The sequence below is a fragment of the Helianthus annuus genome, chromosome 2 (assembly GCF_002127325.2).
Source record: "Helianthus annuus cultivar XRQ/B chromosome 2, HanXRQr2.0-SUNRISE, whole genome shotgun sequence".
NCBI classification, from domain to species: Eukaryota; Viridiplantae; Streptophyta; class Magnoliopsida; order Asterales; family Asteraceae; genus Helianthus; species Helianthus annuus.
The window spans coordinates 65,618,161-65,632,471 of NC_035434.2; positions in this window are offsets into that span (position 1 = coordinate 65,618,161).

Sequence of the window (14,311 nt, forward strand, 5' to 3'; positions counted from 1 at the left end):
CTTGTTCTCAACCTGAGAAGCCTCGCCAATCGGATCGCTGTTCGATCGAGCAGCCGTTCGATCGACCTACCAGAAAGGTAGAGATACTTCTCTGTTTTCAAAATGCTACAACGAAAACTTCAAAAGACAAGCCATCATACACAAACACATCCATTCTAAACGAGGTGACAATCTAATCGAGTGGCCACCCGATCGGGCGACCACCCGAACAGATTGTCATCTGATCAACCGGCCACCCGATCGGATTGCTGTCCGATCCACTGACACTTTGTACCATTTTACGCGCTGCTTATCGTTTATGCTATCGTTCTGATCAGGCCAACCTTACTCTCTAGCGCTCCCTTCAATCCATCAATCGCTGTGAGTATACTCGATCCCTTTTTGCTTTACGCACTTTTGGGTGTTACATACGTTACTTATTCTAAATCACATCGAACACACTGCGCAATACTTTAACGCTAACCGTTACCGCATGTTATACGTGACTTAATGAATGCTTGTTTGTTATGTTTAAACATGGAATGCTGTGTACCTGCCTTAGCAACGATAGTACTATAGTTTGGACTTAGCACCTGTTCACTCAGGGGTTGTTAAGGACAATTTGTTACATGGCTCATAGTGGTGAGTGTGTATTACGAACTGCCTTGGGCAATCAACCCGCATTCATTGGTATCGATAGGTTCATGTTGATAACTAACATGCCTCATTTTACATTGTGTACGTGCTGGTTATGCGTAACGATTTCGAACTCTATTATATCTATTAAACTTGTATGCTCACCTTTACACTATGTGTATTGACTTTTATTTTAATGTATGTGACAGGTGCTTAGGATGTTTATATGCTTGGCTTGCTGTGAAATTGAGGCTATGAAAGGTCTAGAAATGAATAAATAATTGTCTATACTTGAAATCTGAGTTGTCGGAACAGAACAATTTGACTAGATTTTGTCTGTAATAAATATGTTATCTGTTATGTCATGGTATGGGACGTAATGCTTTAAATAATTGGTAATTATAGTTGTTATGGAAACTTCTGGACAATCTGTTTCGCTCAGTGTCGCGCCCCGATGTTTCCGGCATCGGTTGGGGTGTGACAGTCCAAATCCGGTCACTTCCCAGGATACCTTCGTAACAACTACAAGATCCCCCATAGCATAAACCAGTTGCGGCAGCAGAGGCAACTGCAACCAGTGGCGGTGATCAGAAACACTGCGGCTGCTGCCGCCAGCGTAGATTATGAATCTAGTGATGATAACAAGCATTTCAAGAGGAGACCCTCGACATATGAGTCGTCTCTGGTAAGGGAGCGTGGCCGTGACCGAGATCATGAATGTGATCGAGAGCACTACAACAAGCACAGATAGCTGAAATTGAGGTTTTTCTACGATTTATCTCCAATTGCCCGCTACTTAAAGATTTCACTCTGGTATGATCTATACTATTGTTTGAAATATAAATTAGCTCAAATTTGTTACTTACTGTTTGGATATGTTATATTATCTGCAGATTGGCCATGAAAGACATTTTTGGGACTTTAGAGTTGTAACTTCATTGAGTTATTTGAGCGTAAGACATTTTTTGGGACTTTGGAGTTGTAACTTCATTGACTTTGTAGTTGCAGGTAGGTTGTAAAGAAAGAAAGAAGAAGCAGGGGTAAAGAAGAAAAAGAAAAATAGGGGTAGCATTGAAAAGTCAAAGGATTTGGGTGGACATCACTTTTTAATTAATGTTTTAATTTTTTAAGTAAGGGCATTTAATTAATTTCACATCTACTTAACACCAAAAACTAACCCCCATCCACGTCAATGACTATCCAGGAATAAAATTGAAAAAGTTGGGGACTATAGCTGTAATAGAAAGTTAGTGACTAAAGGTGAAAATGGACAAACCACAAGGACTATCCAGGCACTTTTCTCTTATTATAATTTCTTCTCTTTCTTCCATTTGCAGTTTTTACTACTATCTATTTTGTCTTATTATATTTTTTTTTCTACTAAAATTGATTCTAATAACTTATTTCATAAAAGTTATACTACTAATTATTATTTTTAGGTTAATCAAGTCAGCTTACTTTAGAATACTAATTATATCATCATATCCAACAATAAAAACTGCTGACACATAGATAGCATGTTTGTCGATGTACATACAAGGGCTCTGTTAAAGATGGAAATAAAAAAGAATAAGTAAAACTATTCAGTTAGGTTGGTCCTTTAATAGGTTCCAACAATGCTCGAATAGGAATTTGCAATTTTCTTCTAATTCGTACATAATCTTCACTTATCAAACTTGTATTTAAATAAATTAAATACATGTTAGAAGAACAAAATAAAGTATTAAAATACTATTATAACAAGTTGAGTGTGTATTATTTTACCTTATCCTGCTCAACCAGTCATGTTGCTTTGATTTAATCGTTCAACTTGAGCTAGGCATGAACAAATCTATTTGTGACCTTTTGAATACAAGACCATCGATTTGATAAGGACTTGATCGATCGCTCGGTTATGGTTTCTTTATGTTGCTAAAAGTACTCAAAAGATTTTTTCCTAGAATTGAGAATATTTATGTTCCTTGAATGGCATCAAGGCTATGATTAAGCCATGTGGAGACAAGTAACTTGTCTTCTTCATGGATGAAATTCACACCCTTGTTGATTTCTTAACACTGATTTGTTAGAAATTACCCATTAATGTGGCCTAACAGATCATTTGAATAATGTTACCAATATGACATAACTAGTCTCCTACAATTACTTGATGGTAGTAATTGTAAATATTAAATAGTTTAAGGGGACAATTAAGATTTCCCTTTAGGTACCTTTTAATAAGAGAATGTATAGAGTTTTTCATAACCTACCATCACTTATGATCATTATATATTGATCATTGGTATTGATAAAAAAAGGTATGAAAAACTCCTTAAGAACACCATGATCAATTCTCTCTAATGTGATCCATCAACACAAGGTACCATAACGGGAATAGTGGATTCAACATTCTTATCTCATATCTCTGTTCCAACAAGTAAGTTTTACTGATTTGATGTCTAATATCATATTCATGATTGAATAAACATGATTAGGTTTTATATTTTGATCCATGTTTATAGATATAATCAACATGTGGTATCAGAGCAATGTTGATTATATCAGGTTGATCATATAAATCGATTTGTTGCCATGTTTTATGTTTCGTGATCTTCTGACCTGCAAGTTGATTTAGAAGTTAATTCATGTAAGTCAATTTGTTAACAATATCACGAGCTCTTTTGAACAATTCAAATAACTGGCAATCATGATGTAATGGCTTTCTTATGGAAGTAAAATATATTCATTTTCAAATGATTCATTCTGACACTCTTAATAACCGAAAATATATGGCATACAATCCAAAACAAAGAATTGTCATTTTAACTATATTTACATCATCTTGAATTGCAATTGATGGTGATTTTAATTAGTGACATATTTTTAATTGTGTTTTGTCTATTGGGTTTCACAATACTCTATTGCAATTCTTTATTCAATGTGATTAATTAGTGAATTAATGGTATATTAATTTATATTTATGGTATATTAATTTTATAAATGCATGAATCAATTCTATTAATTCTCACATAAATAATTTTAGTCTAAGCAACGTTTTAGTTGCATTTCATGAATTGAATGCATGAATCAATTCTATTAATTCTCACATAATTAATTGATTGGAATGATTTTTCTTATGAATTATTAAATACTAATATATATCTGTCTTCATTCATGGTTATGATTATTGGCAATTTTAGTTCATATAGATGAACTATGTGTGTTGAACCTTAATTGATGGGTTTAGATTGCTATGATGTGTTTTATATACGGTTAATTGATCAGTCATTATATTTAAAATTTAGTGTCTTGCCTTATGTCGATGGCTATCAAAACTAAATTGTATATATTTGTTGGTGTGAATCCTATCTTCAATTTCGCATGGCTCATTTAATTTATGAAATTAATTAATTGATTTTTTTGTATGATCCACAAAAATTATATATTAAGCTTTCGCATGTGATATTTTGTATAAATTATTTCTGCATAAATTTTCGCATAACGTTTATACGAATTCGCATGCCTTATGTTAACTTTTGGAAGCCTTATTTTATTTGGTTTCGTATGACCATAACTTGCGAATGGCCCAACTTTAATTTATGTCATTTTATGTTATTATGTGTATTATTGGATAATGAACCCAACAACTAATTGTTTAATGACATACATAATGAATTATTAGCCTAATTTACATAAATATTTCATTTCTGGCCCAAAGGTATTATGTTATATTTATGTGTTTTACCTTATTGTGTATGTATGTTCATCATGATACATGAATTTTGGTCAAAGCCAAAGAGAAGCTAGAGTTCATGTAGAACATTGAGACAGTCTATATTTATGCGTGTTCATAATATGTGAATTTTGGTCAAAGTCAAAGCGAAGCCAGAGTTCATGTAGAACACTAAAGACGGTCTATTATTTATATCGTTCATAATGCTGAATTTTGGTCAAAGCCAAAACGAAGCCAAAATTTAGGTAGAACATTAAGCCGAGGTTTATTATTTTATATCGTTCATAATGCGTGAATTTCGGTCAAAGCCAAAGCGAAGCCAAAATTCAGGCAGAACATTAAGTTGGTTTTATTTATTTATGTTCATAATACATGAAATTTGGTCAAAGCCAAAGCGAAGCCAAATTTCATGTAGAACAATAAGTCAGTCTATTATGTATGTTCATAATGCATAAATTTTGGTCAAAGCCAAAGCGAAGCCAGATTTATTATAGAACATCAAGACAATTTGTTATTTATGTACGTTCATAATGTCTGAATTTTGGTCAAAGCCAAAGCGAAGCCAAAATTCAGGTAGAATCTTAAATTAGTCTGTTATTTTGGTGTTATAGTAGACTATATCTTCAATATAATAATTTGTGTATGCCTTACTTGATTACCCCATAATGTAAATCACTCCAAGCTTCTTCTTAGGTTTGTATCTCATCTATTTCATCCACTCTAATTTCAAAACCTAAAATGTTTTGCTTACTAAAGAGTTTCTACAAAATTTGCTCTTGTTATTTTGTTGATTATTTCTTAAGATATGATAATCCTACTGCTCTTTTCTGATAAAAGTTTTCTAGAAGACAACTAGAGTATGACTAGTGGGATAAGTCAACCATTATATCTCTTATGATAATCAAGAACTAACTTAATTATTGCTATCATGTGAGCTATTCTAGATTCTAAATTTCCGAAGACTAATTTGTTTTTTTGGAAGAATCAAAATAACTCCTAAGATACATGCATTACTCTAGATTCTTACTATAAAGTTAGTGGCATATGCGAGTACATCATGGTGTACAATACCATGACCCATAATTTAAAGGTTTAGACATGGAAATCAGTACACTTTTCCGGTGCATTACATATAACTTTTCCACCAATACCATAAGTTGCCTTTAGAATCAACTATGCCACTCAAGAGTACCAAAGGAAAACGAGTGTGTTGATTAGCAGCATATGTACAGGAAAAGGAATGCATGAAACTGGAAAATTAGATGTTGTTCATCGCACCGCCACTAAACCTTAAAGGAGGATACTTTTAAGATTCAGCGATAGTGTACAAGTACTATTTCCAGCTATAAGTTTCTTCAAAAGGAAAGTCTCGCTGCAAATTTGTGTCATTAAACCAGACATGAGCATTGAGACTATCCATTATTCAATGGAACAGCTGGCTAAGATAAGTAGTCAGAAATTTATGATATTTAAGTCTGCTAATGATGATATTCCCATCAACACATGACGAGTTGACTCTAGTTCTTTGTGTTTCCTTACCAGAAATCAACAAATAATTAATATGAGAGTTAGTGGCAAAATTTTATGTTAAGACTATAAGAACCATAATAAACTGTTTTATAATTAGGCTTTATGATACCTTATATATTCTGTAGATTATTCAGAATTTAGTATCAATATGAAAGCTACATTATGACAGTTGTGAGGTTTGCATGGTTAAAACAAAGTCACTCTTACCTTAAACTCTCATATTATTTGTCATCTCAATCTGGATAGAAACCTTATAAGATAGCACTAGATGATGCTACACTTTTTCACAACCTTTTGTTATCATGAAAATGAAAATTTAACAAAAGAAAAATGAGACTTACAAATTCCATCCATTAAGACCAAATTTCATGAGAAATCATGACTAGGTTAATGAAGGATGAAATATTATCAAATCTCATTCTTAGTGACTTATGAGCATGTGTTATAAGCCTTAATATTTAAATGGCTAAGGGAATAAATTAAGTTCCATTAGAAGTTATATTTCATTGTAACTTATCCCAAAATGCAATATTCAGACATAATTCATTTATCATAATATTTACTTGTATTTAATATGTCTTATATGAATAAAGGTATTAAATAAATTAATTCATATATATTATGATTCCTTCTAAATATGTCCCTCAAAATTTTATAACATCTGGACATTAAGGAAATCAAGTCTGACATATATGACAGGTTCCCACAGCACGTAAATCATTGAAATTTATCTTGTAGCATTCCTAGAGATCTAAAAGGATAGTGGGAGCATTAAGTGTCTTAATCTTAACTTGCGAGAGTTGCAAGAGGTAGGGGAGTGAAAGCTTGTTGTTACTTCAATTTGTACCTGTCACACCCTGTCTTTTGCGGAAGCGTATGATGTGTGACTAGCTTGTTATCATTGCATTCGATCATAATAAACAACTACATGATTTAAAACGATGTTCATCCATTCGGAAAATTTTGAGGATCACAAACACTTGTCATTTAAGTTTTAAAACACAACCTTCATCTAGGTTACAATTCGACAAAAGTGGATGACATCTAAACTTGTAGTCTACTTCTAGTTACAACACTTGCGCCCAAGATCCATCCTGTCACCTGAGTACTCGTTCTCACCAAGAGTGCTTCTTGTATTTTTACTACTTGTAAAAAAATTATAATATTTGTAACATGTATTTCACCCCCGAGAGTTATAAAACCAAAAACAGTTAAAGAAAAGGGGGAGCATGAACTCACAACTTTGCGTTCCTGCGTCGTAAACTTCACCGGAGTTGCTTATCTAGCGTCGTGACCTAAACGCGTTTTATTAACGTTAGTCACTAGACTTGTATCGCACAAGTGCAAGTCACTATCTTTTGTATTTGTGTTCTTGTGTTAAAAATATTTATATTTTTAACTATTTGTCTTATATCATTTTCTCAAAAATAAATATACGTATCTTGTATTTTGCACCCGAATTATGTATTTTGTCCAAGTAATATATTTTCATAAATATATCCTCTTGTATGTGTCTAAGCATGTTGTATGTGTATTTTCAGGTTTATACTCCTCATGAGTATTTAGTGTATCTTTACGTCTCAATACGCTAGCACGTATAGCACATACTATATACACTTAGCACAAAAGTTGGTGATAAAATAATATATATTTTTCTCTCAAAAATATACATATTTATATCCACTTTTATTTTTGAAGAAATCCTCATTTCTTATCACCAAAAATTAGGGAAACCTTGGTAATACCTTTAAATACATTTTTAGGGAATAAGTTCTTCAAAAACTTATATTTTTCTAAGTGTCAAAATTTATAAAAATTTTGACAGAGTTTCCCCTAAAAATGGAGGTTTCCCATGTTTTCAAAACATGTGTTTATTTTCTTTTAAATCGTCAACAATCATCAACAACAATTATCAACAATAATCATCAACAACAATTATCAACAATAATCATCAACAACAATTATCAACAATAATCATCAACAACAATCACTAATTTTCCCCATTTCATGAACTTGCATATTTACAAAAATGTGTAGTAATTTACTAGCACATTTAGTAAGTCTTGTTATCTTTAAAAATAAGTTTAATTTCTTAAAAAAAACTTTATTTTTAAAGAATATGAAGTTCCACAACTTCTAGTCGGTTTTTACGAAAATTATTTCTTTGTTAAAACTTTTGTTACACTAGTGTTCGCACACTTGTTTGATCACAAAAAATCACTTTTGTTTGTGTAAGATCCGGATTAGAACATGTGATTTCTTTTGACGCTTGGTCTTTTGAAAATACCACTTGTGGACACATAGATCGGCTAGTTTTAGACACTATCTCATAAGTAAAAATACTTTTACACAAGTTCATGTTTCTTGTGTGGTAGAGTTTCACCTTTTAACCCTTGCACCATTTCAAACAAGCTTATGTCAAGATCCATGATCTTAACCAAACAGGGTTAAATGATGATCCGAGCTACCACAACGTAGATCGGGCCTAAATAATCACAAATTTCAATTACTACAACATTTACACAACTAGTGAGCTTTTAACCATCATTTTTCATGTTTTTAGTAGACTTTAATGCACCATTTTGTAAGATTTCGAGTTTTAATCATTACACATCACATTAACCACTTCAAAATAGCTCAAGAATGTGTTTTAAGCAACATACCACTAGCTCGAGGCTAGGGAAGTATCTAGACGCGAATGTGGTGGATAAAAGCTAGAGAAAGAGGTCCTTCGAGCTCCGAGTGCACCAAGCCTTCTTATGCGTGACACTTGACACTTGTATGATGTTGGAATGTGAAGAACAAAATCGAAAAATATGATGGATGATCAAGGGGTGTTCGGCCGAAAGTTTTTGAGGGAGAGGAGAGAGTAGTTTTGTGGTGTTGGGTGGTGAATTGTTTAGTGTGCCATCTCAAGGTATTTATAGACATTCCATATGGCATATTCCTGGCATATTCCTGGAATATTCCTAGCATATTCCTGGCATATTCTTGGAATATTCCTAGCATATTCCTGGCATATTCCTGGCATATTCCTGGAATATTCCTAGCATATTCCTAGCATATTCTTTGGAATATTCCTAGCATATTCTTTGGAATATTCCTAGCATATTCCTAGCATATTCCTGGAATATTCTTAGCATATTCCTAGCATATTCTTGGAATATTCCTAGCATATTCCTAGCATATTCCTGGAATATTCCTAGGTTTTCTGCGTTGTCTGCGTTTTGCAGTGTAAGCACTGTGTCGCGTAGTAACACACGATACGTGCTTAAACTTGAAAAAATAACGTTTTTAAGCGTTTTAATTTATTTTTCAACACGAACCTGATTAAAATAAAATTTTAATCATAACAGAATATTTGTGGGATTAAATATTATCCGGGCGGCCATCAACGTTCGTTTCGCAGTTTTGTCGCAATTAGTTCTGCTCTTAAAGTGTGTTTCGGGTGCTTTTTAGTGCTTATTTTTGCTTTCATATAGCATATATAGTAAACCCTTGTATGTACTCTTGGGTTTTAATGTATTCTTGTTATTGGACCTACACCTAGGCTCCAATTTTATTGTCTGACTGCTTTCTGCAGTTCCGTTGACACAGTGTGTCTTACCGGTGAGTTTACTAATATTTTTGACGCAACGCTCTCGTTTTTGCATAAAGCAATATTTTGTAGTATAAAACGTACATGAATTCACTTGTATGGAATTCAGAAACTTATTTCTCTTGTAAACTAGATCATGTATGTTCATTAAGGCACATATCACTGTTCATTTAGTGTACGGAATGTACGGAAAAGTGACGGTTGTCACAGTCTCCCCCCGTTAAAAGAATTTCGTCCCGAAATTCAAGCGATGCCATCGGTCGCAGGGGAGTTGTGAAACCAATATGGTCACTTATATTTGAAACACGTCTTTGTGTTCTCATGTCATGTATTTTATCATGCTCAAGTAAATCAATCATGTCTTTTCTGCATTTTGTGGACTCTTGGTCCGAAACCTCAACAGGTTGTATAGTATATCATTGACGTGAATCTTATTTGTGGGAACTATGACTGTTCCTTGCGTCAGACTCCTCTAAAGACTAGACACATGAATGTGTCGCGATCACTACTGATCTTTTTCTGGAAGCTTCATCTTGTGAACAATGGTTCTGAGCCCTACACCGGAGATTCAATCTTTTCGTTTTCCAATTCACACTACGCCCTTTCTAGGCGCGGCTCTCAATTTAGTCGTGCTTCTTGTCTCAAATTCTTACGATTTCTGCCTCTCATCGGCGTAATCTTTCTGTGTTCTGCGGGCTGTCTTGATATAATCGCATATATGAACGACCTTGCCTCTAGATTTTTCCTGGACCATCTCGGCCAGTTGATCCATTATTCCCGGTCTCCGTTCAACACAACGGGAATTGACTCATTACGTTCCATCTAAAGCTTTACACAAAGCGGTTTAGACGGCGGCGTGATAAATACTGTTGTAGGAAGACTCTACTAAGGGTAAGTGAGTGTTCCAACTTTTTATCAAAGTTTATCACACAAGCACGCATCTTGTTCATACAGTCTGCATCGTTCAACAGCTCAGTTCATATTCGAGTTCTTACGATCATCGGTGTGCTGCAATCCCTTGCGATCAGTAAAGATCGTGCAACGTTTTCTTTCAGGTAATAACGCCCAGTTTGCTGCGCGCAATGACTGTACCTATCTCAAGGGTTCTTCTCATGATTCCTTAATCAATGTGCCACGTATGTAATGTCGTGGTCTTGTTGCATCGGCGTACAATCGAGACTTTGTCGAGAGGCGTCACATAATTGCAACTCTAGCTCCTTAGCTCTTGGTTGCAGGGTTGGCATGAATCTCGTTCTTATCCATCATGGATCTGAAAGTTCTCACTTCGCGAATTCGAAATCCGCTTTTCGTCATCATAGCGCTTAACTGTTCTTTCTCTAAGAGGTGCAAGGTAAATTGCAGTTGTTGCTCACGACCTTCCTTGGTCATTGGCCATATGAGAATGTAGTCAATAAGTATATGGCTTATCCAGGTATGGCTTACACGTTCGATTTCATGAGGTCCATGAATATTGTCGATGCATGTGTTAGGCCAAATGGTACGACAAGGAACTCGTAACTTCCAAAGCGAGTCCTAAAGGTCGTTTCAGGGACACTTCCTTCTGGTATACACAGTCATGGACATCCTGTCCTCAAGTTGATCCTTGGGTGGCAACTAGGATCTTATGATTTTGTCTGTTTATGTTGCCAGTCGTTGGCAAAGGATTCTGATTCTCAATTCTCAGGAATTTACGCAAAATGGAACTGCCAACTTTCTCCTCATATCCCTAACTAAAGGCGTCATGTCCTTAACTTCCTCTGTCTGGTAGCTCTTGCAGTTACGTCCGGAGCTCATGCTTTACGGACGAAGTTAGTCGGTAAGACATTATTCAACACTGGTGCTGCTCTTGGCACGTGGTTTATCCTAAACTTCTCTTGACGCTGCGAAGGGGCATTTCTGGCAAGTCTTTTGAAAAGGCTACTAGAACTTCTTCCATCGCGGGGATGTTCCCAGGTTCTGCAGTCTACTCAGAGGCATTTCTATGCCTCTTCGACCAATGAAGGATGTCGTAGATCTGCCGCCTTATGGGGTCTAGCATCCTTGCGCCTATTACAGTAAAGTTGGGTTTCATCATTCGCACGAGGGATGCGTCTAATTTTCTCGTATTGACGACTTCAGCTGCATACTTGGATTTCCGATCCATGCTGATTATTATGACCTCACGAGTCAATGGTAACAGAAGGTTACGGCCCTCTGAGTGCCTAATCACGATCCTTAATCGCTTCGACTGTTTAAGCTATCCTTCTATATGCCCATTTCTAAAGAATACGGGACGTCTATCTTACTTGAGACTAGGCCAAGAAGTTTCTTAAGTTCTAAGCATGCAAGGTTAAGGTTGATGCCAATATTAGAAATAGATGCATAAGGGTGGTTAATAGGGAACGTACCCGTAACCGCATCTGGATCCTAGCGTGGTTCACGAGTTTCGATCGTGAAAACCCTTCCTTGCTTGTTTCTTCTTTGGGCAATCTTTCCTAAAGTGCCCTGCTTCACCACATTTGTAGCAACCGGGTATTCTCTTATTTCTTCCATCTGGGTCCTTCGCCCAAGAGGCGTCCCTGTTGTGCCCTTCTTTTCCACACTTTCCACACCTAGGCTTCAGACATCGACCTTTATGGTGAAAAGTGCATTCTCTGCACCTCGGCTTAGTCCCCGAGTAAACATTACCCCCTGCCCTATTAATGGCTCCATCAGTGCTCCTGCCATGTGGCGAATTCACTTTCTTTCTTTTGTTTGCTTTAGAGCTTCCATAGTTGAGTTGGGTGCTCATCTTTAGGTTTGAGGACTTCCTCTTCTTGTTGCTTGACGACTCCACATGAGTCTCTTTCTTGTTATCCTCAGATTCCGAAAATTTTCCCGCACGTAGAGCCTCTTCAGTAAGGGTGACACTCATATCGATAGCCTCTGCGATGGTTGAGGGTTTTGAGGTAGTAACCATGCCCCTAATCTGGGGTGCAAGTCCCCAAATGAATCGTTCTATCCTCTTGAATTCCGGTTTGACTAGGTAGGGGACGACCCTAGACAAGTCGTGAAATCGCTGGACGTATTCAGGAATCTTCGGTCCGTCCATTTTCAAATTCCAGAACTCCACCTCAAGCTTCTGGATTTCAGTCCTAGAATAGTATTTCTTTTTCATCATTTCCTTGAGCTCGTCCCAGCTCAGTGCATAAGCAGCATCTGCACCAAGGGTCTGAACCTGAAGGTTCCACCATGAGAGTGCGCCATCCAGAAATAACCCTGAGATATAGGTAACGCTTTGTTGGGGTGAACAGTTACTCATTCTTAGAACTGAGTTCGTCTTTTCTGTCCAACGAACAAATGCAACGGCACCTCCTGTGCCATCAAAATTCAAAGGCTTGCAGTCCAGGAACTGTTTATAGGTGCAGCCAGTTGGAGGGTTATTCTCAGTCGCGCCATTGATGTGCTTAGAGCGGAGGGCTTCATGTCGTGCAATTGCCTGCGAGATGCATTCTTGCAGCTCGGCTTCTGTTCTTGGTAGCGTACTGGTGTTTGTGTCTCGCCTGGGCGGCATTCCCTTCTGCCAAAACGGTATGAAGTAGGTTAGGCAACATTCCAGGTGTCTATGAGGTACATAGCACCATAAGCCATTATGTAATCACCCAATTTCACATGTATACATAAATACTCAATGTATGAGCGGGAAACAGTTACTGAGCCTTCACTTAGGCTTGCCAACTTGGCTTAAAACGAACTTGAGGTTACATTGCCTCAGTCATTTAGGTTTCAGTTATTTCCCGCTACATTGGTTTTCTTAGGTTTTTGGCTTTACTGGGGCGTACATTTTCCCTTAGAGGGGGTTGCTCGTGTATGGGTGATAGAGAGTGCAAAGTCGCTGAATCTCTTGAATGTTTCTCATCTTCACTTGCTTAAATGTCGTTTTCCTCAAACGTCTCGTACGCAGGTAGAAGTGTCAGTCACGAAGTAGGCTGAGACAGGCTTCCTACTTTCTTACGTGCTAAAGCACTGATCTATGTGATGTTCTACCAGATGAAGGTGAGGACACCTATACATTGAATTTGGTGTGGTTTTCATTAGCTCGACCCGTAGAGTCCACCAGGATTTCTGTGCACTACAAGTCGTTATTACGTGGGCCCCCGTAATAATAAATTGTCTTGCACAGTTACCCCAATTTTCTCTCGTCCAAGCAGATGATTGATCTAGGAGGGGACACTACTGTCCTTACACTCCTTGCCATGGAAAGGACCATTGCGGAGGTCCATGCGCTAACATTCGTTACTGTTATGCGCGTATAGGCACGATGATTAGATGGAATAGGAATGGAGAGAATTCCTAGTAGTTGGAGGGGCACCTTCGTGATGAATACTTCATCTTCCTTTTCTAGTCAAGTATGTTGTAAATTTTGCTTCACATAATCCGGAGGGATCTCGTCCCGTTGATTAAGAGTTCGTTCAAGGTCGCCGCCTCTGCCTCGTCATCACCACCGTAGTTTGGCATCTTCACGTTCGAGAGGGAAGAGCAGCCATCTCCTACGGAAGTAAGCTCAGAGTCTTGTCTGGTAATCACTCCCAGCCACGAGCTTTGCAAAGGACGCGAGGTCGATAGCTTCATCGTGCGAGTCACGTACCGTAATAGGAGTCGGAGTCGAAAGAATTTTATTCACGTCAATAATCATTCCGTACACTTATTCGTATGCATGAGTACAAATAACAAATATGCTACTTAGCATAATCAAGTAACTTAATGCATTATACCACGTATAACTCTCGTTTTGGGGGGGGGTCATTTTGTCAAGTCTAACTTTTGTAGACTATGCCTTGGTTGGCACCTTACTCTATGGGTATTCCTCACTAATGTCCTTGCCTTGTCTTTTCTTTGAA